This window comes from Chiloscyllium plagiosum, unplaced genomic scaffold, assembly GCF_037043375.1.
Source record: "Chiloscyllium plagiosum isolate Xiang-an unplaced genomic scaffold, Cpla_swu_hap1 HiC_scaffold_40, whole genome shotgun sequence".
Classification (NCBI taxonomy): domain Eukaryota; kingdom Metazoa; phylum Chordata; class Chondrichthyes; order Orectolobiformes; family Hemiscylliidae; genus Chiloscyllium; species Chiloscyllium plagiosum.
The window spans coordinates 61,567,475-61,593,791 of NW_028270178.1; the positions used below are offsets into that span (position 1 = coordinate 61,567,475).

The following is a 26,317-nucleotide window of genomic DNA, read 5'->3' on the forward strand; positions in this document are numbered from 1 at the left end:
ACGAGGACAGATCCCATCCCCAGGGGACTTGTCTGTTATCACATTCTGCAGTATTTCTATCACCTAATCCTTGTGAACCTCAATCTCTAGTACTCTGGACGCAAGTATCTCAGTATCTTCCTCTCCTTTCATACCTTTGCTGTCATTTGTAAGGTGCGAGGCACCAATGTAAAAGAAGAAAAGCACAAAGGTAGGAAAAGATATTTGCAGGCAAACTGAGCCAAAATTATTTATTGAAAGGAAAGGAAAATCACACTTGGCAATTTGCCATATCTCTTTGCGAACATGACCAGCAGAAGTAAGCAAGGGAGCTATTGATTTGAGTATTCTCGGACCTGAAGCAAACAAAGGTTAGTGACATATTCATTTCTTTTTCTGGCGAACGAAATGATCTTTCCTGATGGTTACAATGAAAGAGATGGTTCCCAATAAAAGACAGAGATTAATTCGCATGTAGATATATTTCAATGTGACACGATTCATTTTCAGCCCCTAATTACCCCAGAGATGGAGGAGGTGAGTTACTTTTCTTCACTCTTCAACTCCTCAGCACGGAGGAACAAACATGAAACCGCTAGAGATGGACTTCTTGAATTGGGAACCAGAGACACTGAAGAAACTAGGCAAAAGTGAGGACTGCAGATGCTGGAAACCTGACTTTAGATCAGAGTGATGCTGGAAAAGCACAGCAGGTCAGGCTGCATCCGAGGAGCAGGAGAGTCGACGTTTCTGTTGCCAGTCATGCTCCGCTGCACAAACAATTTTCGTTTTTGGCTCAGATTTCCAGCACCTGCAGCTATTTGTTTTATGTTAACCTTCATAATGTTTTGGACAAAACCAATGACCTGCCAGCATCGGAAAATCGGCAGAAGTACTGGTACACCGATATGTTTGCTGAACAATACAACCAATCCATGAGCGGGAATACGATCCGGGCCACGGTGCTGAGAGTACCGAATCCTCACAAGTAAATAACAAGACAAGGCGATAGATACTATCGTATTTGGTGTAAATAAAACACCCTGTCTGAACATTTTCGTTGCAGATTTTTTTTCAAATTGTCTTCGAAGATTTACAAAGTGGGAAAAGGCCATTCCGCCCGTGTGCATTGCGGCTAATCAGAGAGCCATGTATTCCAGTCGCAGTTTCGAACTTTGGCCCAAAGGCTCGTGTGTTATAATGTTTCCAGGTCAAATGTCAATGAGGTTATCCTATGTTCTTACATTGCACAATAATGGGACAGAAGTATAACGAATTGTAACTCTTTTGAGGAACTCATGCTCATTTTCACCACAGAGGGAGACACACCAGAAGATACCGCCAACCTGACGGAGGTGTCCGTTGTGGAGAGCTGGAATTTGAAATGGACAATAGGACAAATGCAAGCTTTACATGCGGAAGCACAGAGGAGATGTCCCGAGAGAACTTTACAAGGGGAGCGTCAACGTATACCACGGTTAAAGCGAAATATCCCCCCTCGAGCCAGGTAGGACACGAACGTACAATCTTCTGATCCGAAGTCAGACGCGTTATCCATTACGCCACTGGCCCAAGAGAAAAACCTGCACTTGGCAGAATGTCGATATGTAATGCCATGGACTTTCACGGAATCAGAATTAAAAAGGTGAACAAGCACCGAAGATAATCACCAACATTGCTTCACTTTGAAGTTTCCAATTTGTGAAGCAGTGCCTTTCACTGGCAAAGGAGAGACATTTGTCCTCAGCTGCCTGCTTCAGGGTCGCCTCCTTCTCTGCTGGAAGTTTCCATCGTTTTATTCACAGTCACGACGCGATTTCATGATCCACTCCAGTGAAAAAGTGTCATGGTGTCGTCCAAACAAGACCCTGCAGAAACTCGGCGAGAAACCTCTGGTCATTTCGAGCTCAGGATGTGGAATTAGACGAGATGCGTGACACCTTTTATTGGCGCTGCCACTTCACTGAAATTAGCGGCTCAAAACGAGCCGTTGTAAGCATCAGCTTGATTTGTACCTTCCTGCATTGCATTTACTCAACAAAATCAGATCGCTCCCATCCGGCCCAGCTGACTTATCTATTTTCACACTCTGCAGTATTTCTAATATCTCTTTCTTGTGAACCTCAATCTCTTCTCGTCTAGACGCAAGTAGCTCTGTATCTTCCTCGCCAACATTTTCATTTTCTATAGCGAACACTGTCGAAAAATATTTATTTAGTGCTTCCCCTATCTCCTCTGACTCCACACACAACTTCCCACTATTATCCTTGATTGTCACAAATTTAACTCTCGTCATTCTTTTATTCCTGACATACTTATGGAAAGCCTTAGGGTTAACTTTGGTCCTATCTGCCAACAACTTCTCATGACTCCTCCTGGCTCTTCTCAGCTCTCTTTTTAGGTCTCTCCTGATATCATCGGAACCCTCGAGCGCTCTAACTGAGTTTTCACATTTTGTCCTAACATAAGACTTCTTGTTCTTCTTGACCAGGGATTCCACTTCCTTAGTAAACCACGGCTCACGCGTTCTATATCTTCCTCCCTGCCTGACAGGTACATACTTATCTAGGACACACAGGAGCTTTTCCTTGAATAAGCTCCACATTTTAATGTGCTCACCCCCTGCAGTTTCCTACCCCATTCTACGCTTCCTAAATCTTACCTCATTGCATCGTAATTTCCCTTCCACCAGCTGAAACTCTTGCTCCGTGGAGTACACCTATCCCTTTCAATCACGAAAGTAAACCTGAGAGAATTGGGATCGCTGTCTCCAAAGTGCTCACCTACTTCCGAATCTAAAACCTGGCCAGGCTCGTTACCCAGTACTAAATCGAAAGTGGCTTCGTCCCTTGAAGGCATGTGTACGTACTGTGTCAGGAAGCCCTCCTGCACACACTGGGCAAAAAATGACTCATCTATAGTACTCGTACTGTAGTCATCCCAGTAAATATTTGGATATTGTCTTGAGTGTTCCAGAGTTTTTCATTGTCCCAGAGTCCAGATGAAGTTTGCATTCCTCACGTACGTGAGCGAGAATGATTTCAATGTCTCAGATCAGTTCCTGTCCCGAGAACATCAGAGTCAATGTCCCGTCCTCTACTCGGTCCGACAGTTCACACTTCTTCATTCTCCTCTGATTCCATTTCCCAAAGAGTTTCTCAAGATTTACAAAGCTGGAGCCTAAATTATATGGTTTGCTTCCTAAACATTTTTTCAACTGCCAACTGACAATACTTTCACAGTATCTCTTCACAATCCTCTGGCTTGCACCATGTCCAGGGATGAGAAGTCCCGTTTGGTGGAGAGATTCCCGAGGCTGATGAGTTTCACTTTGGACCAAAGATGGTTAAGTGGCGATTTCCTGCGGTTGTTTCTAATGATGGGAGAGGGAGCGGTGGGGAATGAGCACTTTGACGAGCAGGAGGAAGTGTTGCCACTGACCCGAGTCAGAGAACAGTGGACAGGGATGAAAGGAATCTAATGAAAAGCAGCACTTCTGCTCAGGATGTTCAATAACAGCTGCAAAACCCGATGTGTCGAGCAGTGTATCTGGAAAGAGAAACAGAGATAATGTTTTAAATATGGAACATTTCTGATGTCGAACTCGAGTTTCCCAAGTCTAATCAAATTACCGGCCTGGTTCACAAAATAGTTTTTCTGAACTTTGAGCGAAAATTGTACCAGCAGGAAAGCATTCATAACGTAGTCAGCAGGATGCGAACCTACGTGGGGAAACCCCAATGGATTTCTAATCCATCGCCTTAACCACTCGGCCATGACTACAGACGGCTCAGGTGCGTTGAGCATTGACCTAATCAGCCGTGATCTCATTGAAAGCTACCGTTGACTTGATGAGCGAAATGCTCCCATCTCCTTTCATACCTTTGCTGTCATTTGTAAGCTGCGAGACACCAATGTAAAAGAAGAAAAGCACAAAGGTAGGAAAAGATATTTGCAGGCAAACTGAGTCAAAATTATTTATTGAAAGGAAAATCACACTTGGCAATTTGCCATATCTCTTTGCGAACATGACCAGCAGAAGTAAGCAAGGGAGCTATTGATCTGAGTATTCTCGGACCTGAAGCAAACAAAGGTTAGTGACATATTCATTTCTTTTTCTGGCGAACGAAATGATCTTTCCTGATGGTTACAATGAAAGAGATGGTTCCCAATAAAAGACAGAGATTAATTCGCATGTAGATATATTTCAATGTGACACGATTCATTTTCAGTCCCTAATTACCCCAGAGATGGAGGAGGTGAGTTACTTTTCTTCACTCTTCAACTCCTCAGCACGGAGGTACAAACATGAAACCGCTAGAGATGGACTTCTTGAATTGGGAACCAGAGACACTGAAGAAACTAGGCAAAAGTGAAGACTGCAGATGCTGGAAACCTGACTTTAGATCAGAGTGATGCTGGAAAAGCACAGCAGGTCAGGCTGCATCCGAGGAGCAGGAGAGTCGACGTTTCTGTTGCCAGTCATGCTCTGCTGCACAAACAATTTTCGTTTTTGGCTCAGATTTCCAGCACCTGCAGCTATTTGTTTTATGTTAACCTTCATAATGTTTTGGACAAAACCAATGACCTGCCAACATCGGAAAATCGGCAGAAGTACTGGTACACCGATAAGTTTGCTGAACAATACAACCATTCCATGAGCGGGAATACGATCCGGGCCACGGTGCTGAGAGTACCGAATCCTCACAAGTAAATAACAAGACAAGGCGATAGATACTATCGTATTTGGTGTAAATAAAACACCCTGTCTGAACATTTTCGTTGCAGATTTTTTTCAAATTGTCTTCGAAGATTTACAAAGTGGGAAAAGGCCATTCCGCCCGTGTGCATTGCGGCTAATCAGAGAGCCATGTATTCCAGTCGCAGTTTCGAACTTTGGCCCAAAGCCTCGTGTGTTCTAATGTTTCCAGGTCAAATGTCAATGAGGTTATCCTATGTTCTTACATTGCACAATAATGGGACAGAAGTATAACGAATTGTAACTCTTTTGAGGAACTCATGCTCATTTTCACCCACAGAGGGAGACACACCAGAAGATACCGCCAAACTGACGGAGGTGTCCGTTGTGGAGAGCTGGAATTTGAAATGGACAATAGGACAAATGCAAGCTTTACATGCGGAAGCACAGAGGAGATGTCCCGAGAGAACTTTACAGGGGAGCGTCAACGTATACCACGGTTAAAGCGAAACATCCCCCCTCGAGCCAGGTAGGACTCGAACCTACAATCTTCTGATCCGAAGTCAGACGCGTTATCCATTACGCCTCTGGCCCAAGAGAAAAACCTGCACTTGGCAGAATGTCGATATGTAATGCCATGGACTTTCACGGAATCAGAATTAAAAAGGTGAACAAGCACCGAAGATAATCACCAACATTGCTTCACTTCGAAGTTTCCAATTTGTGAAGCAGTGCCTTTCACTGGCAAAGGAGAGACATTTGTCCTCAGCTGCCTGCTTCAGGGTCGCCTCCTTCTCTGCTGGAAGTTTCCATCGTTTTATTCACAGTCACGACGCGATTTCATGATCCACTCCAGTGAAAAAGTGTCATGGTGTCGTCCAAACAAGACCCTGCAGAAACTCGGCGAGAAACCTCTGGTCATTTCGAGCTCAGGATGTGGAATTAGACGAGATGCGTGACACCTTTTATTGGCGCCGCCACTTCACTGAAATTAGCGGCTCAAAACGAGCCGTTGTAAGCATCAGCTTGATTTGTACCTTCCTGCATTGCATTTACTCAACAAAATCAGATCGCTCCCATCCGGCCCAGCTGACTTATCTATTTTCACACTCTGCAGTATTTCTAATATCTCTTTCTTGTGAACCTCAATCTCTTCTCGTCTAGACGCAAGTAGCTCTGTATCTTCCTCGCCAACATTTTCATTTTCTATAGCGAACACTGTCGAAAAATATTTATTTAGTGCTTCCCCTATCTCCTCTGACTCCACATACAACTTCCCACTATTATCCTTGATTGTCACAAATTTAACTCTCGTCATTCTTTTATTCCTGACATACCTATGGAAAGCCTTAGGGTTAACCCTGATCCTATCTGCCAACAACTTCTCATGACTCCTCCTGGCTCTTCTCAGCTCTCTTTTTAGGTCTCTCCTGATATCGTCGGAACCCTCGAGCGCTCTAACTGAGTTTTCACATTTTGTCCTCACATAAGACTTCTTGTTCTTCTTGACCAGGGATTCCACTTCCTTAGTAAACCACGGCTCACGCGTTCTATATCTTCCTCCCTGCCTGACAGGTACATACTTATCTAGGACACACAGGAGCTTTTCCTTGAATAAGCTCCACATTTTAATGTGCTCACCCCCTGCAGTTTCCTACCCCATTCTACGCTTCCTAAATCTTACCTCATTGCATCGTAATTTCCCTTCCACCAGCTGAAACTCTTGCTCCGTGGAGTACACCTATCCCTTTCAATCACGAAAGTAAACCTGAGAGAATTGGGATCGCTGTCTCCAAAGTGCTCACCTACTTCCGAATCTAAAACCTGGCCAGGCTCGTTACCCAGTACTAAATCGAAAGTGGCTTCGTCCCTTGAAGGCATGTGTACGTACTGTGTCAGGAAGCCCTCCTGCACACACTGGGCAAAAAATGACTCATCTATAGTACTCGTACTGTAGTCATCCCAGTAAATATTTGGATATTGTCTTGAGTGTTCCAGAGTTTTTCATTGTCCCAGAGTCCAGATGAAGTTTGCATTCCTCACGTACGTGAGCGAGAATGATTTCAATGTCTCAGATCAGTTCCTGTCCCGAGAACATCAGAGTCAATGTCCCGTCCTCTACTCGGTCCGACAGTTCACACTTCTTCATTCTCCTCTGATTCCATTTCCCAAAGAGTTTCTCAAGATTTACAAAGCTGGAGCCTAAATTATATGGTTTGCTTCCTAAACATTTTTTCAACTGCCAACTGACAATATTTTCACAGTATCTCTTCACAATCCTCTGGCTTGCACCATGTCCAGGGATGAGAAGTCCCGTTTGGTGGAGAGATTCCCGAGGCTGATGAGTTTCACTTTGGAACAAAGATGGTTAAGTGGCGATTTCCTGCGGTTGTTTCTAATGATGGGAGAGGGAGCGGTGGGGAATGAGCACTTTGACGAGCAGGAGGAAGTGTTGCCACTGACCCGAGTCAGAGAACAGTGGACAGGGATGAAAGGAATCTAATGAAAAGCAGCACTTCTGCTCAGGATGTTCAATAACAGCTGCAAAACCCGATGTGTCGAGCAGTGTATCTGGAAAGAGAAACAGAGATAATGTTTTAAATATGGAACATTTCTGATGTCGAACTCGAGTTTCCCAAGTCTAATCAAATTACCGGCCTGGTTCACAAAATAGTTTTTCTGAACTTTGAGCGAAAATTGTACCAGCAGGAAAGCATTCATAACGTAGTCAGCAGGATTCGAACCTACGTGGGGAAACCCCAATGGATTTCTAATCCATCGCCTTAACCACTCGGCCATGACTACAGACGGCTCAGGTGCGTTGAGCATTGACCTAATCAGCCGTGATCTCATTGAAAGCTACCGTTGACTTGATGAGCGAAATGCTCCCATCTCCTTTCATACCTTTGCTGTCATTTGTAAGCTGCGAGACACCAATGTTAAAGAAGAAAAGCACAAAGGTAGGAAAAGATATTTGCAGGCAAACTGAGTCAAAATTATTTATTGAAAGGAAAATCACACTTGGCAATTTGCCATATCTCTTTGCGAACATGACCAGCAGAAGTAAGCAAGGGAGCTATTGATCTGAGTATTCTCGGACCTGAAGCAAACAAAGGTTAGTGACATATTCATTTCTTTTTCTGGCGAACGAAATGATCTTTCCTGATGGTTACAATGAAAGAGATGGTTCCAATAAAAGACAGAGATTAATTCGCATGTAGATATATTTCAATGTGACACGATTCATTTTCAGTCCCTAATTACCCCAGAGATGGAGGAGGTGAGTTACTTTTCTTCACTCTTCAACTCCTCAGCACGGAGGTACAAACATGAAACCGCTAGAGATGGACTTCTTGAATTGGGAACCAGAGACACTGAAGAAACTAGGCAAAAGTGAGGACTGCAGATGCTGGAAACCTGACTTTAGATCAGAGTTTTGCTGGAAAAGCACAGCAGGTCAGGCTGCATCCGAGGAGCAGGAGAGTCGACGTTTCTGTTGCCAGTCATGCTCCGCTGCACAAACAATTTTAGTTTTTGGCTCAGATTTCCAGCACCTGCAGCTATTTGTTTTATGTTAACCTTCATAATGTTTTGGACAAAACCAATGACCTGCCAACATCGGAAAATCGGCAGAAGTACTGGTACACCGATAAGTTTGCTGAACAATACAACCATTCCATGAGCGGGAATACGATCCAGGCCACGGTGCTGAGAGTACCGAATCCTCACAAGTAAATAACAAGACAAGGCGATAGATACTATCGTATTAGGTGTAAATAAAACACCCTGTCTGAACATTTTCGTTGCAGATTTTTTTCAAATTGTCTTCGAAGATTTACAAAGTGGGAAAAGGCCATTCCGCCCGTGTGCATTGCGGCTAATCAGAGAGCCATGTATTCCAGTCGCAGTTTCGAACTTTGGCCCAAAGGCTCGTGTGTTATAATGTTTCCAGGTCAAATGTCAATGAGGTTATCCTATGTTCTTACATTGCACAATAATGGGACAGAAGTATAACGAATTGTAACTCTTTTGAGGAACTCATGCTCATTTTCACCCACAGAGGCAGACACATTAGAAGATACCGCCAAAGTGACGGAGGTGTCCTTTGTGGAGAGCTGAAATTTGAAATGGACAATAGGACAAATGCAAGCTTTACATGCGGAAGCACAGAGGAGATGTCCCGAGAGAACTTTACAGGGGAGCGTCAACGTATACCACGGTTAAAGCGAAACATCCCCCCTCGAGCCAGGTAGGACTCGAACCTGCAATCTTCTGATCCGAAGTCAGACGCGTTATCCATTACGCCACTGGCCCAAGAGACAAACCTGCACTTGGCAGAATGTCGATATGTAATGCCATGGACTTTCACGGAATCAGAATTAAAAAGGTGAACAAGCACCGAAGATAATCACCAACATTGCTTCACTTCGAAGTTTCCAATTTGTGAAGCAGTGCCTTTCACTGGCAAAGGAGAGACATTTGTCCTCAGCTGCCTGCTTCAGGGTCGCCTCCTTCTCTGCTGGAAGTTTCCATCGTTTTATTCACAGTCACGACGCGATTTCATGATCCACTCCAGTGAAAAAGTGTCATGGTGTCGTCCAAACAAGACCCTGCAGAAACTCGGCGAGAAACCTCTGGTCATTTCGAGCTCAGGATGTGGAATTAGACGAGATGCGTGACACCTTTTATTGGCGCTGCCACTTCACTGAAACTAGCGGCTCAAAACGAACCGTTGTAAGCATCAGCTTGATTTGTACCTTCCTGCAGTGCATTTGCTAAACAAAATCAGATCGCTCCCATCCGGCCCAGCTGACTTATCTATTTTCTCACTCTGCAGTATTTCTAATATCTCTTTCTTGTGAACCTCAATCTCTTCTCGTCTAGACGCAAGTAGCTCTGTATCTTCCTCGCCAACATTTTCATTTTCTATAGCGAACACTGTCGAAAAATATTTATTTCGTGCTTCCCCTATCTCCTCTGACTCCACACACAACTTCCCACTATTATCCTTGATTGTCACAAATTTAACTCTCGTCATTCTTTTATTCCTGACATACCTATGGAAAGCCTTAGGGTTAACTTTGATCCTATCTGCCAACAACTTCTCATGACTCCTCCTGGCTCTTCTCAGCTCGCTCTTTAGGTCTCTCCTGATATCGTCGGAACCCTCGAGCGCTCTAACTGAGTTTTCACATTTTGTCCTAACATAAGACTTCTTGTTCTTCTTGACCAGGGATTCCACTTCCTTAGTAAACCACGGCTCACGCGTTCTATATCTTCCTCCCTGCCTGACAGGTACATACTTATCTAGGACACACAGGAGCTTTTCCTTGAATAAGCTCCACATTTTAATGTGCTCACCCCCTGCAGTTTCCTACCCCATTCTACGCTTCCTAAATCTTACCTCATTGCATCGTAATTTCCCTTCCACCAGCTGAAACTCTTGCTCCGTGGAGTACACCTATCCCTTTCAATCACGAAAGTAAACCTGAGAGAATTGGGATCGCTGTCTCCAAAGTGCTCACCTACTTCCGAATCTAAAACCTGGCCAGGCTCGTTACCCAGTACTAAATCGAAAGTGGCTTCGTCCCTTGAAGGCATGTGTACGTACTGTGTCAGGAAGCCCTCCTGCACACACTGGGCAAAAAATGACTCATCTATAGTACTCGTACTGTAGTGATCCCAGTAAATATTTGGATATTGTCTTGAGTGTTCCAGAGTTTTTCATTGTCAAAGAGTCCAGATGAAGTTTGCATTCCTCACGTACGTGAGCGAGAATGATTTCAATGTCTCAGATCAGTTCCTGTCCCGAGAACATCAGATTCAATGTCCCGTCCTCTACTCGGTCCGACAGTTCACACTTCTTCATTCTCCTCTGATTCCATTTCCCAAAGAGTTTCTCAAGATTTACAAAGCTGGAGCCTAAATTATATGGTTTGCTTCCTAAACATTTTTTCAACTGCCAACTGACAATATTTTCACAGTATCTCTTCACAATCCTCTGGCTTACACCATGTCCAGGGATGAGAAGTCCCGTTTGGTGGAGAGATTCAGGAGGCTGATAAGTTTCACTTTGGAACAAAGATGGTTAAGTGGCGATTTCCTGCGGTTGTTTCAAATGACGGAGAGGGAGCCGTGGGGAATGAGCACTTTGACGAGCAGGAGGAAGTGTTGCCACTGACCCGAGTCAGAGAACAGTGGACAGGGATTAAAGGAATCTAATGAAAAGCAGCACTTCTGCTCAGGACGTTCAATAACAACTACAGAAACCCGATGTGTCGAGCAGTGTATCTGGAAAGAGAAACAGAGATAATGTTTTAAATATGGAACATTTCTGATGAAGAACTCGAGTTTCCCAAGTCTCCTCAGATTACCGGCCTGGTTCACAAAATAGTTTTTCTGAACTTTGAGCGAAAATTGCACCAGCAGGAAAGCATTCATAACGTAGTCAGCAGGATTCGAACCTACGGGGGGATACTCCAATCGATTTCAAAATCCATTGCCTTAACCACTCGGCCATGACTACAGACAGCTCAGGTCGGTTGAGCATTGACCAAATCAGCGTGGGGAAACTCCAATGGATTTCTAATCCATCGCCTTCACCCCTCGGCCATGACAACAGACAGCTCAGAGCGGTTGAGCATTGACCAAATCAGCCGTGATCTCATTGAAAGCTACCGTTGACTTGATGAGCGAAATGCTTCCATCTCTTTTCATACCTTTGCAGTCATTTGTAAGTTGCGAGGCACCAATGTAAAAGAAGAAAAACACAAAGGTAGGAAAAGATATTTGCAGGCAAACTGAGTCAAAATATTTATTGAAAGGAAAATCACAATTGGCAATTTGCTAGACCTCTTTGCTAACATGACCAGCAGAGGTAAGCAATGATCTGAGTATTCTTGGACCTGAAGTGATGCTGGAAAAGCACAGCAGGTCAGGCAGCATCCGAGGAGCAGGAAAGTCGACGTTTCTGTTGCCAGTCTTGCTGCGTTCCGCAAACAATTTTCGTTTTTGTCTCAGATTTCCAGCACCTGCAGCTATTTCTTTTATGTTAACCTTCATAATGTTTTGGACAAAACCAATGACCTGCCAGCATCGGAAAATCGGCAGAAGTACTGGTACACCGATATGTTTGCTGAACAATACAACCATTCCATGAGCGGTAATACGATCCGGGCCACGGTGCTGAGAGTACCGAATCCTCACAAGTAAATCCTCACAAGAACATTTTCGTTGCAGATTATTTTCAACTTGTCTTCGAAGGTTCACAAAGTGGGAAAAGGCCATTCCGCCCTTTGTGCATTGCGGCTAATCAGAGAGCCATTTTTCTAGTCGCAGTTTCCAACTTTGGCCCAAAGTTTGATCATGGTGTCATGCAGAAACTCAGCGAGTTCACTCAGACATTTTTGTGTGTGCAGAATGATTTGCCACATTTAAGGCAAATTCAATGGCATCCGAATGGGTATATAGACAGGAAGCGTTCGGAGAGATAAGGAACACATTTTGGCAAATATGGTTCAATTAATTTCGGTTATCGTTTCAGCAGGGACAGGTTCGATAGTAGGGTCTTTTTCCGTGCTCGGCATCTTTGTTCTGCTCCCGCAGCTGACACCAGTTTTAATGCACCATTTGGAAAAAAAAACATGCACTCTGTTTGTTACGCAGTCAGCGCGTTTGCCTATATTTCTGAAAGGTGGATGGGACAAGTTGACCCAGCAATGAGGGTCTTTCCGGACTTTTGCTGCCAATGACCGTTCGTTTGGCACCTTCCCAATTTTGCCATCAAAGAGTTTGGCTGAAGAATAATACCGCACGGATAATGTTAGCCCCGTCAGCTCTCCAACGAATCCAGAAACTGACAACTCTTCATGTGGAACAGAAGCAAAACAGAAAGTGTGGACAATTGCCAGGCACATGTCATGAACTGCTCAGAGAAACGGCAGCGAGGCAATTCCGGACATACTGGAGATTTAGTGCATTGCCAAGTCACAGGAAGTGCTCAACAAACATAAAACAAAACGGAACAGCAATAATCCATGAAAAATGAAGTTTACCAATTGCACTCGTGATGAAATTAGGTCAACAATGCGCTGATGACTCCATCTGATCGAGAGGACCAATCACCAGCCCCCTTCACCAGGACAGTAATGAAGGAAATGCGAGAAATACAAAAAACATTGCTCATCGCGATTGCCAACCTTTTTGCCACTGCAACAACAAAAACGGCGAGCAGATACAATGCAGAATCTGGTTTCATATCAGCAATGAAGTAGTAATATCCATTCACTTTCAGTGAAAACGGTGAACAATGGAAATTGTCTGAAATATGAATACCCAGCGCAGGCTACTTGGTTCCCCGATTATACTGCTGCACAGACTTTCATATTTAAAGGTACCTTTCAAAGAGAGTGTTTGTGGCTGTCCATATGACAATGGAAATTGTTGCCCTCGCTCTCACTGCCATTATTGATTATGTTGGGTTTGGCATCCTCACCTTGCACGCGGGAGTTCAATGTGAACTCTGCTGTGAAAAATCGGAGTGCTTTGGAGCAGAAAGATGTGAAGCTCGTTGGCTTCATGGAGATGTTGTTGGAATGTTTTGCGGTGCTGGGAAGCGGGATCCTCACAGTTCTGGGTAACATCCTCAGGGTTGCAGAGCCTGTTGTGAAGCCTACTATCCTGTGGCGGTTGGAATTGATTTAGTTTCATTGCCGCTGGGTCCGGTTGTTGGTGTTGCAGATTGGATCCTGATCAATGTGTTTATTGATGGAATCCATGGATGGGTGCCCTGCTTCTAGAAAATCTCTGGCTGCTTTCTGATTGCCATTTTCTAGTACTATTGTGCTGCTCTCGAGGATGCATGCTGTCTGTACGTATAGCTACTTGGGACAGCTGGCCGTGGCAATTAGTGACGGCCACATAAATTCTTTGCCAAGAATATGTATCCCACAAGTGCATTCCCAGATGTCTGGCACACTAAATTGTCAACTAGGATATGCCATAAAGCAATTGAAACACCCATGCTTCCCTTTTTTAAAATAAATTTCTGAAAACTGATAGCCAGACATCTCTGAACACACGGATTTAGGACAGCACATAAACCAACAGCCTCGCTGAGGGAAAGCTCACCAGAAAACAATATCCAATGCCCATCTTGTGCAGGACAAATGTGGTTGTCAAGATTCCACGCAGGGACTGCAAAAAACACTGTATCGGAGAAACAGTCAGACAAATAGCGAGCTGCAATAATGAACTTCAGCCAGCCCGTATACGCCACGGGCAGATGTTCTTGTAGTTGTATGTAGGGCATTGATTGTTTCTGATTCAGGGGCTTGGACCGTCTGCACCACTGGTTAATTCCTTGTGTTGTAATTACTGTTGGAACATATGTAAAACTCGATTGCTCATTGAGATGTACATCCAAAATATTAGCCGAGAGAAGTATTTTGGTGGTTTTTCTGGTGCTGTTCCTGTCATGCCCTCTGGAACTGGACTTATTGTGTGCTTCCTGACGATTCGGTGCATGCTTCCGTGATCGTATTTTGGGCAGAAACCTGCGTTTTAGCTTCAATAACGTGCGTTTGCAAACCTGGTACACCTCCCTGTATTTTGTTACCTTTTATTGTGTGCAATTGCAACCCGACAAATTATTAATTTACATTGGAAGGTGACAAAGAGAGGCGTGTGAAATGCCAAGGTATTAGTGACATTTATCAATTGGTTGCATATTACTTTTATTCAGGAGATAAGGATGTAAAACGTGTTTGTGTAGAAATGAGGACCAGTGAGGAAAGAAGTCATCCACAGGTGTAGTTTCCAAGTGCACTCGCAGTAACCACTACGTACAAGAAAAAAAACTACATGTGAGTGATAAAAGATGGCCATAGTTACGGGTGATCTTAGTTACCCATCTCCCACTCACGGTTCAATGGTAAGAAAAAAGGTTGGATGACAATAATCAATAAATCATATCTGTCCCAGAGAACAACGCGAGCCATATTTTGGTCATCGATTAGTTTACAGCTGACTTAGTATCTGTCTTTTCTTGGAAACCATCTCCTTTGTTGTGACCATCAGGAAAAATATTACTTTGACATAAATAAAATGAAGATTATGTCACTACTCTTTGTTTGTTTCATGCCCAAGTACAATGAGACGACCTTGATCAACTCTGCTAGTCATGCTAGCAAAGAAATCTGGAAACATGCCAAGTGTGATTTTTCGCTCAATAAATAATTTTGATTCAGTTTGACTGAAACCACCTCACCCTAAAGTTGTGCTTTTCTTCTTTTAAAATGGTGTCCGGTATATTCCAAATGACGGCAAAGATACGAGAGCAGATGGAAGCAATTTAGCCTATCAAGTCTGCGACAAAATTCAATGAGATCATGGCTGGTTTGGTTAATTCTCAACCCCCGTTTTTATCCTCATCTCCGTGATGCTCCATGTCTGTCTATCACAGCCTTGAATACACCTCGCCTTCACAGCCCTCTGTTGTTAGGAAACCTACGGATTTGCTACCATCTGAAAGAGTGAATATCCTCCTTATCATTTTCTTAAATGTTCGATCCCTTCAGCTGTGAGAACGCACTCTCGTCCCAATTTCTCGGGGTGTACATCAGAGCAGAATAAGTCCCTTAAGGTAGGTCTGCACTCTCCAGTGCCGCTCCGTGTATTTGAAACATTTTCATATTTTGACCTCTGATTAAAAATAGTAGACCTCATTTGCACATCAGATTGGCCAGTGGTGAATTTTTTCAAGAAGACTTCAATGAGCGTAATTCTACTGGCAGTGAATTGGGCTAGACAAATTAGATTACTTACAGTGGGGAAACAGGCCCTTCGGACCAACAAGTCCACACCGCCGCGCCGAAGGACAACCCACCCATACCCCTACATTTACCCCTTACTTAACACTACGGGCAATTTAGCATGGCCAATTCGCCTGACCTGACCTGCACATCGTTGGACTGTGGGAGGAAACCGGAACACCCGGAGGAAACACACACAGACACGGTGAGTGCGTGCAAACTCCACACAGTCAGTCGCCTGAGGCGGCAATTCAACGCGGGTCTCTGGCGCTGTCAGCCAGCAGTATTAACCACTGTGCCACCATGCCGCACTAATGCGAGGACATTTTTCTTTCGCGATCCAGTGCTGTGTTTATTCACCGCTCTGCGCATGAAAATGGTTCTTACCCATCCACTTTATCTCTCATCAATATGTGTGCAATTCAAATTGATGAGGCCATGACTACACGCGCGCAATGCTGTCTTAGTGTGTCTTATGTAATGGAAAGTTCCAACCTGAAACACCAGAATTTGGCTTTTCTTGGCACCCCAGCATCCTCCTCCTTTCGAAATAAAGAGAGTCTGACAGTGAATACTGGGGTTCCAGGAAAAGCCAAATCCTGGTGTTTCAGGTTGGAACTTTCCATTACATAAGACATACTAAGACAGCATTGCACGCGTGTCGTCATGGCCGCGTGATACAGGTGATTGATTAGAAATCCATTGGGGCTTCCCTCCGCAGGTTCGAATTCTGCTGGCTCCGTTTTCAGTGATGTCATGCAGGACGAGTTTTCACTCACAGTTCAGAAATCTCGTCTCAACACACAAGACCAGTCAGTTGATTAGACTTAGCAAACTCAAGTTATTAATCAAAAATGCAACACACTTAAAACATTATCTCCGTTTCTCTTTTCACACTTACTGCCAGACCCATTGAGGTTTTGCAGTATTCTTTGAATGTACTGTGCAGAAGTGCTGCTTTTGAATAGATTCCTTTTACCCCCGTCCTCCGTTCACTAACTCTGGTCAGTGGCAACACTTCTCCCCGCTCGTCGAAGAGTCAATCCCCACCACTAATTTTCCCATCATTATAAATTGCCGCAGGAAATTGCTGACAAACCATCTTTGCTCCAAAGCGAAACTCACCAACCTCGGGAATCCCTCCAAAAAACGTGACTTCTCATCCCTGGACATGGTGAAATACAGACGATTGTGAACAGAATTTGGGAAAATATTGTCACTTGTCAGGTGAAAAAGTGTTAAGAAGGCAAAACACGTCACCCAGTCTCCAGCTTTGTCAATCTTCAGAAACTCTTTGGGAAAAGGACTCAGAGGAGAATGAAGAAGGGTGAATAGTCAGACTGATCGGAATCAGTCAGGACAACTTTCCATTCTTTAAGAGGACGGGACATTGATTCTGATGTTCTCAGGATAAGAACTGATTGGAGACATTGAAGTAATTCTCGGTCCTGTACATGAGGAATACAAACCTTGTATGGACACTGGGACAACGAAAATACCCGATACCACACAAGATACTGAGAGGTTCGAAGAGAGATGTTCCCGACTGGAGCAGAGCTGGTTCCCAGTGACATGGGTGTGTCTGTTGTGGATGGGATCAGACTGTTCCCATGTCGCCATTATGAATGTCCCAGTCCTTATTTCGGAAAAGTAAAATTGATAGAGGACAGTTGTCGTTCTAGGAATGGCAGCCTGAAGTGGTAGGTCAATCACAGACTGCTTTCGAGGATCGTCCAAGGTGTTAGGTTGGAAGTATCAGCTCATTCGACTGTTAACTGAAATGTTACTGGTTCAATAGCCCCGGGGCGACAGCGATTGATGTTCATAATACATCTGTTTTCTGTGCAGCACCGTTTCATGTTTCTAATGGGGTCAGGAAAATGTTTTCGAAACAGAACGATAAAAAAAAGTTTCTGCATTGCTTTAATGGTTAATGTAAAGAACTGTGCATTCTGGGAATCTGAAGCAAAAACAGAAACTGCTGTCGAAACTAACCAGTTTGGCAGTGCCTGTGGGAGATTACCGAGTTCTGATGAAGTTTTGAAATATTTGTCTCTGATTCTCTCTGAATAGACGCTGTAAGATCTGCTGAGATTCTCCTGGTATTTCTGTTCGTGGTTTTAACTGAATGCCTATTCCATTTATAAGGATGATACAACCAAACCCATCTCAAACCAAAATTAAGAAATAACACCTCAGCATCTCACTCCACCGCAAGCCCAAGAAGAACGACACGATACTGCACTTCTCCAGCTTCCACCCTAAATATATTAAAGAAGCCATACCGGAAGGACAAGGGCTTCAACTGCACAGGAACCGTTCAGATGAGGAATAATGCGATAGACACCTAAAGGTTTTGAAGTATATCTTCATGATGATGGGGTACCTGTTGAACTGATTGATCGCCAATTCCGGTGTGCCACAGTGAAAATCTGCTGTGAACTCGTCAGAAGACAGACAGAGAATGCAACTAATAGAGTATCTTTCATCGTCAGTACTTTCCTGGAGTTCAGCACGTTCTTCACAGGATTCAGCATGTCACCGATGATGATGAGCATCTCACTAAGAACATCCCCATGGCTTCAATTCTCACCTTCAAACACCCAGCAAAATTATAACATACGACCGTTTACAGTAAACTACTCAACCTTCACATAGCATTAACCACGACACCACAGCACCATGCCTTCGCAACCTTTGCAAGACATGGACACTACCATGACCCGTTGGTACACCACCCACCACGTACACGACAGGTACTCATGTGACTCAGGCAATGTTGTTTGTCACATATGCAGCAGGCAATGATACAACAAGATACCACAAGATACTCAGTAATGGTATATTGGCGAGACCATGCAGATGGTGTGCCAATGGATGAATGGTAACGGCATAACAATTGCCAGACAGGATTATTCACACCCAGTCGGGGAAGAGTTCAGCAATCAAGGACATTTGGTTTTCAACCTTCGACTAAATGTCGGCCAAGGTGGCTTTCGAGATACACAACAACGCAAAATCGCCAAACAGAATCGGGTCGCCAACTGCCTTCGTTTTGGTGATGGCATCAACCATGATATTCGGTTAATGTCACACCACATGTAACCCACCACACTGTTCTGTATCTGTGAAATCTTCCTCAATTGTTCTGTTTTCACACCATCACCGTGACAAGTTGTTATTGTCCTTCTACCTTAATCACTTTGTTCAATATTGGCTAACTGATAATTTGGGTCAGTCTCGCGGCATGTCACTCTGCCAAAGAAAAATAAGAAAACTGGGAATTTATTAAACCAGGAGCAAGGGCAAGGGTTACTGGGCGGGGTGCGGGAACGAGACTGGGGCATCGTGGCGAAGGGGGGCAGGTGTTTCGCTGCTCTGGGGACATCTGTGGAGGAACATGAGAGTTAATGTTTCGGAGCTGGTGTCCCTTCCTCTGGTGTTTTTGTTGTGGAGCGGTTTTCCAGTTGCTTCTGTTTCTGTTCCATGTCATTCCAGTGCCTTGATTTGTCTCCAGTACAACTTTATTATAACGGTTTGTAATTATCTCTCTGTCTCACTTTGTTGGATCATCGGTCAACCATTCTATTGGCACTCAGTTATTGACACATTACTCACACTGTCGGACACTCTTGTTCACTTCTAGAGATTACGTCTTTGACACTCCGCTCCCACAATTTGCCTGATATTTTGATCTGTCTGCCCTTGATCTCTTTTCCCTAAATTCAGTGCTCTGTGTTATTCCCTCCCATTTCACCTAATGAAAGGGCTCTGGTCCGAAATCTTGTTATTTCAAATAAACATGTGCATCTATAACCTGGTGTGATTTCTGAATTGGTCCATCGCAGTCCAAAACCGCAACCTCCACAGCAGCTACACGGAAATACCACTACACGCACTTTCCCCTCCACACTATGTTCAAGCTCATTTACTCCTGTTGCTGCATGTAATTCTGAAATTGTTGTTGTTTGTGATGAAAACTTAAGGTTCAAGCGGTTCTCTTGGAATGTATGTACTTTGGAATGTGGTTCAATTTCAAAGAAAAACATACTTCAAGGGACGATATATGCTTCAAAGCTTTGCCTGAGTTGTTTAAATGTCTTTTATCTTGAACCCAGTGAGCTGACGGAAGAATAAACATGCTTTGCACTTCTACCACACGGTGCCAGGGACCCAGTTCAATTCCAGCCTGTGGCGACTGTCTGTATGGTGCTTGTACTCCTCCCATGTGTGCGTGAGTTTTCATTTCACATTATGAAAGCTGTGTAGTTTCGGTGGATTGCCAAATGGAAAATTACCCAACTTGTCCATGTATATGGACTTCAGGTTATTTCGCTGTGAGAAACTTGAAGGGGATCGATTAGGAAGTGGTTTTTGTTGGGATAATCTTCACTGCTTTGGTGTGAGCTTGATAGACCGAACGGCCTACTTCCACACAATTGGGATTTTACGAAAATTATTGCGATCGTGCGATTTTCTAGACAGTCCGAAAGATAAATAATGTTTCTAGGTGTCGTTTTGAATGTCTGCAAACGATATTCCAATTCTCACACAGGAGCTACACCTCGAAGTCTGCACTTATGCAATTTAAAGTTGTGCATTCAGTGTTCACGCTTCGGAAATCACAGCTTTTTACCATTAAGATCAAATCTTGTGTTTTTTAATCTATATCATAAACAGTCGAATTAGTCTCATTTATCTACATTTAATGCATGTACTTCAAACTGATGGGAATGGTAACTTCTCAGATTCAGGTTCATTTTGATGGTGGATAGGTAGATGACGACCACTCTTCCCATCATCCCAAGTGGATTTGCAAGGCATCGATCACCAACGCTGAGCCGTGCTGCTCCCTGGGAGAGAGTGAAGCGCGCGGTGATTGCCTGTTCGGTGACATCATACATGTATTTGTCTCCACTTAGTTTCTATGGAGTAGGACTGACAATGAGGGAAAGGTCGAAGGCAAGAGCTGATTCTGGGAGGGGAAGACTCCTGAAGAGGTTTTGGCAGTATCTGAGAGACTTTCCAAATTTCAAACAGGCAAAGTCATTGAATAAAATCTCTGGGGATGCCTTCTAACAGGATAATGGTGTAACCGAAAATATATAACATAGCCTAAATGAAGATAAATACCGCAGTCTTAGCAGGACGAATGGTAAGAAGAACATATTTGATTGAGGACTTCCTGCTGCAGTCTTTAAGTAGCGCAGCTGAGTCAGCTGCTCATAAATGATGATAAAACATCTATCCTTTAACTGATCACCTTCAGCCACGTGCTGGAGTATGTCTAGTCTACATATGTCTACCTTTTGCTGCAAAATGGCTATGGAGACGTGTATGTCTTTGATATCAGGCTTATTCGGAAGAATGGCTCCACTAAGGTTTGAAGTTAGCTTTCGTGATTCGTTGGTTAGCACTGCTGCCTTACAGCATGAAGGACCTGGATTCGATTCCAGCCTCAGGCGACCATTTAGAGTTCGCATATTCTCCCTGTGCCTGCATGGGTTTCTTCGGGTTGCTCCAGTTTCCTACTACAGTCCAAAGATATGAAGGTTAGATAAATTGGATATGCTAAATTGTACCTCGTTCTCCAGAATGTGTTGGTCAGGAGCTGTGCAAAGTAATAGGGAAGGGAAATTGCTGTGGGTTGAATACTCCTTAGAGGTTGCGTGTGAACTTGTTGGGCCCAATGACCTGTTTCCACACTGTAGGGATGGTATGATTCTATTTCATTACGTCGGTACTTTAACAGCGTAAGGCATGGTACAACTCAGCAGCTTGCTGGTAAAATGGTGAATGCATCACCAAATTCAACATTTCTATTCATGGCAAGTTGCTGACTCAGCCTATCTCAAATGTCTGATAACATGAATCTGCAGCAAGAACACAGGGACACATATTTCCAAACTGCTCCTCTTAACTCGCTAGCTTAAGCGTTACATTTTTTGAAGGTTTTCTCACCTCCCAGTAAGTGTTGGCCTTCTAACAATTGAGTTTGACAAAGTTTATTTGAACAGTTCATTAAACTATTTGGATGTTTTGAAGTGGGGGAGGAGGGCAACCCTCTGATCTACTGGTTCAGTGAAGGACTGACTGAAGGAATACCTATCCAATTGTGATGATTAGTAGCTTGGAAGGGAACATGCAGATTATTATATTCTCATTCGTTTACTTCCTTTGTCTTTAGGACGAAAGTAGTACTAGAGCTGGAGTGTGCTGTCAAATGGAAATTGTTGATGAATCACAAAGCTGCGACAGTGGTGAATGGATTGAAATTATACATATAGTGCCAATCGAACTGGCTCAATGGCCATGGAATGGAACGCTCTGAAGAAACTCAGCCGACCTGGTAGCAACTGTGAAAATTGTCAGAGAAGTAATGTTTCTTGTCCTACATGTCCTCTCTTCAGTCCTGTTCTGAAGAAGAGTCATTTTGGCCTCAAAAGGTTGACTGTATTTCTCTCCAAGTATGCTGTTAGAGTTGCTGAACTTCTCCAGCACTTTCTGCTTTCATTTCAGTTATTAAATGTCCGCAGCATTATCCTTTTGTACGAATGTTTCATAATGGCGCTGTCCAACATCTTGAGGTATGTTGTCGATATATTTGTTCAGTCAATCGGGGAGTATTCCATCACACACTTGACGTGAGCCTTCTCGGTATTAGAGAAGCGATTGGAGTCAGAAAGCCCATGACTGATGGCAGTTTTCTTGCCATCTGGCCTGCTCTTGTAGCCACATTATTTATGTAGGGAGGACAGTTCATTTTAGGGTTAATAGTAACTCCCACATTGTTGATCGTTGAAGACTAGGTAATGGCAACACCATTGAATTTCCAGAGGTGTTGATTAGATTATCTTAATCAGGATGTGTGAAATTCATATCACTTGTCTGCCCAGCCCTTCACATTGCCAGAATTCTGCTGCATTGTGAAATGAAATGCTTCAGGAGTTGAGGTAGTAAGAATGCGGCTGAACTCTGGACATTTATTAACGAACAGAACCTTGAATAATTCCTGAAGTGAGGTCCTGGAGTTTAGATAACTGACCCGCAACAACCAATCCAGTTTCTGTGCGTCTGGAGTCACATGTATCTTGGAGCAAATAAGAATAGCAGCTTTACTTCCCTAAGGGGTAGAGGCGAATCGGAAGGGATTTTCCATGGTCAGTTGTAATGGGTTAAAGGCATTAGACATAGAATTTCAACTTAGAATTCATAACATCTATCGTTGCAGGGTTTGAATTAGGTCTCTGATATCAATTCTGGAATATCTTCACGTGAGCTGATTATCATGTACTGATGAGCAATGCTTCTCCAAAACTGGGATTAAGCTTGCTATTAAGCTTCTTCATTTCTCAGAAATTTGAATTAAAAAAAATGTGAGCAATGCTACAGTCTCAGTCTCCACAAGCTGCTTACACACAGTACCATGCAACACTTTTGGTGATACATCAACTCAGATTTTCAAACAAGGAGCTTGTCAGTTGCCTGAAGGGAGAGATAACGTCGCACAGAAAACTGCATCAAACAATTCAAACATGTGGAGAAGGTGATCCTCACTATCCTGGTCTTCATTGGCGTTTCTTATAAGGCATTATGACAATTTTACTTGTTTTAGTCTACTGTTGATCTGCTCTTTGATTTTAACTTTTGAACAATAAAGTCTCCAATTCACTGACAGGTTTCCTTATTTAGACATAGGAAGTGCGATATCAGTTCACTGAGCAGTAGTCTCCTTACAATTCTCCAGCGATAGAGACTTCCGATGTCACTGCAAATGCAGAACTTCCTAATCTCTGTGTTCTGTCATCCGTTCCGGTTTCCTACCGTTTGTAGGTATGATAAGAAATCAGACAAGTCAGTTGCAAAGAATGGTAAACGGAAGTGAAACATTAACTCTTGCTATCCACAGATGATGTAAGACATGCTGAGCCATTTCTGTTTCTGATATACAAATGAAGCCTGTTTTTGCGACAACTTTGAATGTTAAGTGGTGACCTGAGAAAAGTAATGCAAGACACTAAAATGAAGCGATAAACTGTTTCAGATCGCTATGGATTCTGCAATGAGTCTGAAAATGAGGTTCAGATTATTCAGGACTGATGTTAGTGAGCACATTTACACACAATATTTGGGAGAGGTTTGGAACTCACTTCCACAAGCGACAATAGATGCAGGGTTTTTATTTTGGTTGCCAGAATCAATCCTGTGATTGTTTACATCTATCTCTAAGGACAATAGCAGCAGAAACAAGAGAAAACTGTGACCGCAAATCACCTATCAGGGATCTCGCCTTTCTGAGTTGGAAGTATCTGGATATTCCTAAATCCTGGAACTCCCTCGCTAACAGCATCTTGGCTGTACCTCTATGTTAAGTTCGCTCAAGTTTCTGTACAGTAACTCATCATCTCAATCACTAGAGTAATAAGGGATGGGCAGTGAATCCAATGCCATTGAGTGACGTCTATACGCCACGAATGGGTTTCGAACATCTGCAGGTTCTACGTGGACGCCCGCAAGCGATCTGGAGAAGGGAGTAGTGGAGCAGGGCGTTTGAGTAAAGTGAAAAGGCAATGATGACTGGAGGGTGTGAGGCTGTAAGTGAGAGAGGAAGTGGTGATGCAAGGCTCACTGTTGGTATTAATGGGTCAGCCTATACTGGCCACTGTTTACACTGACTTACACAACACTGCTGATCAATTCACGACAATGATACTGTTCTCTTGGCGTTGTATTCGCTCTGTGCATATTAACGTGGTTAATGGGCCCCGAGAGGATGAACGTATCTTCTTTATCCTGTCGGCTTAAACAGATGAATATATCAGTTTGAAATGAACGCAATACGAGATTGGCTCTTTCTGTGCATTAGCACTGGAGAATGTCCAGGTGTGAACGTTTCTTTTCTGTATCAGCGGAAGTTAGTTTAAATTCTTATGGGGCAACTTTCATAAAGATACAAATGTCCAAATTACTGTGACTGAACAGCTAATCAAATACACATATGGATATGAACAGCATCGTCTGCGCTGACACCGTTGATGAATTAGGTAAAGTACCTGGTAATAACGTGACTAGTATGGTGTCAAATCCTGGCGTTGCATGTCCTGTACATTGAAGGGTCGTTGCTTAAACTTCTTTAAAATGCTGTACTGTTGATCCACCATACCGAAAGAGCATGCTTCTTGTGTTTGAGCTCAGCGCATTTTTATTTCGTGTTACCACGTCCTGCCGCCTGCTGTGGCCCCATCGGTCAATACTAGATCCTGCTAATTCAACGGAAAGATTCTTTACTATGTTCCACAAGGACGTTTCAGTTACTGGTCGAATGCGCTGAAACTTCCAACCTAATAAATTCGACGATCCTCGAAAGCAGTCCGTGACTGAATTCCAAATTCAATGTGCCATGCCCTAAACGACTACTGTCCTCTATCAGTTTTACTTTTCCAAATGAAAGACTGAACCATTCATTATGGAGACATTTTAACAGTCTGATACCCCCACGACAGACACACCCATGTCACTGGCAACCAGCTCACCTCCATCAGGGATAATCTCCCTTTTTGCCTCTCAGTGTCTTGTGTGTTCCAGAGATTTTCATTGTCGCAGAGTCCAGATGAAGTTTCTATTCCCCATGTACAGGGCCGAGAATTCTTTCAATGTCTCAGATCAGTTGCTGTCCCGAGAACATCAGAGTCAATGTTTCGGCCTCCACTTGGTCCGACAGTTCACCCTTCTGCATTCTCCTCTGATTCCACTTCCCAAAGAGTTTGTCAAGATTCCCAAAGATGGTGCCTGGATTGGTTTGGTTCCTTAACATTTTTCCAACTGCCAATTGACAATATTTTCACAGTAAAACTTCAGAAACCTCTGGCCTGCACCATGTCCAGTGATGAGAAGTCCCGTTTGGTGGAGAGATTCCCGAGGCTGGTGAGTTTCACTTTGGTAGAAAGATGGTTATCTAGCAATTTCCTGCGGTTGTTTGTAATGATGGGAGAAGGAGCGGTGGGGAATGAGCACTTTGACGAGCAGGAGGAAGTGTTGCCACTGGCCAGAGTCAGAGAACAGAGGACAGGGATTAAAGGAACCTAATGAAAAGCAGCAATTCTGCTTAGTACGTTCAATAACAACTACAGAAACCCGATGTGTCGAGCAGTGTATCTGGAAAGAGAAACAGAGATAATGTTTTAAGTATGGTACATTTCTGATGAAAAACTCGAGTTCCAAAGTCTAATTAACTTACCGGCCTGGTTTGCAAAATAGGTTTTTTGAACTTTGAGCAGAAATTCACCCAGCAGCAAGGCATTCATAGCATAGTCAGCAGGATTCGGACCTACGCGGGGAAACCCCAATGGATTTTTAACGTATCACCTTAACCACTCGGCCATGAGTACTGACTAAAAAGCAGAGTTGAGCATTAACCAAATCAGCCATGATCTCATTGAAAGCTGTCGCTGACTTGATGGGCTAAATGCTTCCATCTCCTCTCCTAACTCTGCTGTCAATTGTAAGGTGCGAGACACCAATGTAAAAGAAGAAAAGCACAAAGTTAGGAAAAGATATTTGCAGCCAAACCGAGTCAAAATTATTGATTGAAAGGAAAATCACACTTGGCAATTTGCTAGATCTCTTTGCAAACATGACCATCAGAGCTGATCAAGGGAGGTATTGATCTGAGTGTTCTTGGACATGAAACAATCAAAGGTTAGTGACATATTCATTTCTTTTTCTGGCGAACGAACTGGTCTTTCCAGATGCTCACAATGAAAGAGATTTTTCCCAATAAAAGACGGCAAATAACTCCCATCTAACGCTGACACCATCGTGAGCGCTG

General features: G+C 43.6%; 5 non-coding genes across 5 annotated transcripts; all 5 read right to left on the reverse strand.

Annotated features, from left to right (window-relative positions):
* Window positions 1-3,680: 3,680 nt before the first annotated feature.
* Window positions 3,681-3,762, reverse strand: trnas-aga (transfer RNA serine (anticodon AGA)). Its single transcript has one exon. It is a non-coding gene; the product is annotated as a tRNA-Ser (tRNA).
* A 1,437-nt stretch (window positions 3,763-5,199) lies between these two features.
* trnar-ucg (transfer RNA arginine (anticodon UCG)) lies at window positions 5,200-5,272 on the reverse strand. The gene has a single exon. It is a non-coding gene; the product is annotated as a tRNA-Arg (tRNA).
* A 2,129-nt stretch (window positions 5,273-7,401) lies between these two features.
* On the reverse strand, window positions 7,402-7,483 carry trnas-aga (transfer RNA serine (anticodon AGA)). Its single transcript has one exon. It is a non-coding gene; the product is annotated as a tRNA-Ser (tRNA).
* Window positions 7,484-8,919: 1,436 nt separating this feature from the next.
* Window positions 8,920-8,992, reverse strand: trnar-ucg (transfer RNA arginine (anticodon UCG)). Its single transcript has one exon. It is a non-coding gene; the product is annotated as a tRNA-Arg (tRNA).
* Window positions 8,993-11,121: 2,129 nt separating this feature from the next.
* trnaq-uug (transfer RNA glutamine (anticodon UUG)) lies at window positions 11,122-11,204 on the reverse strand. Its single transcript has one exon. It is a non-coding gene; the product is annotated as a tRNA-Gln (tRNA).
* Between the last annotated feature and the right edge of the window lie 15,113 nt (window positions 11,205-26,317).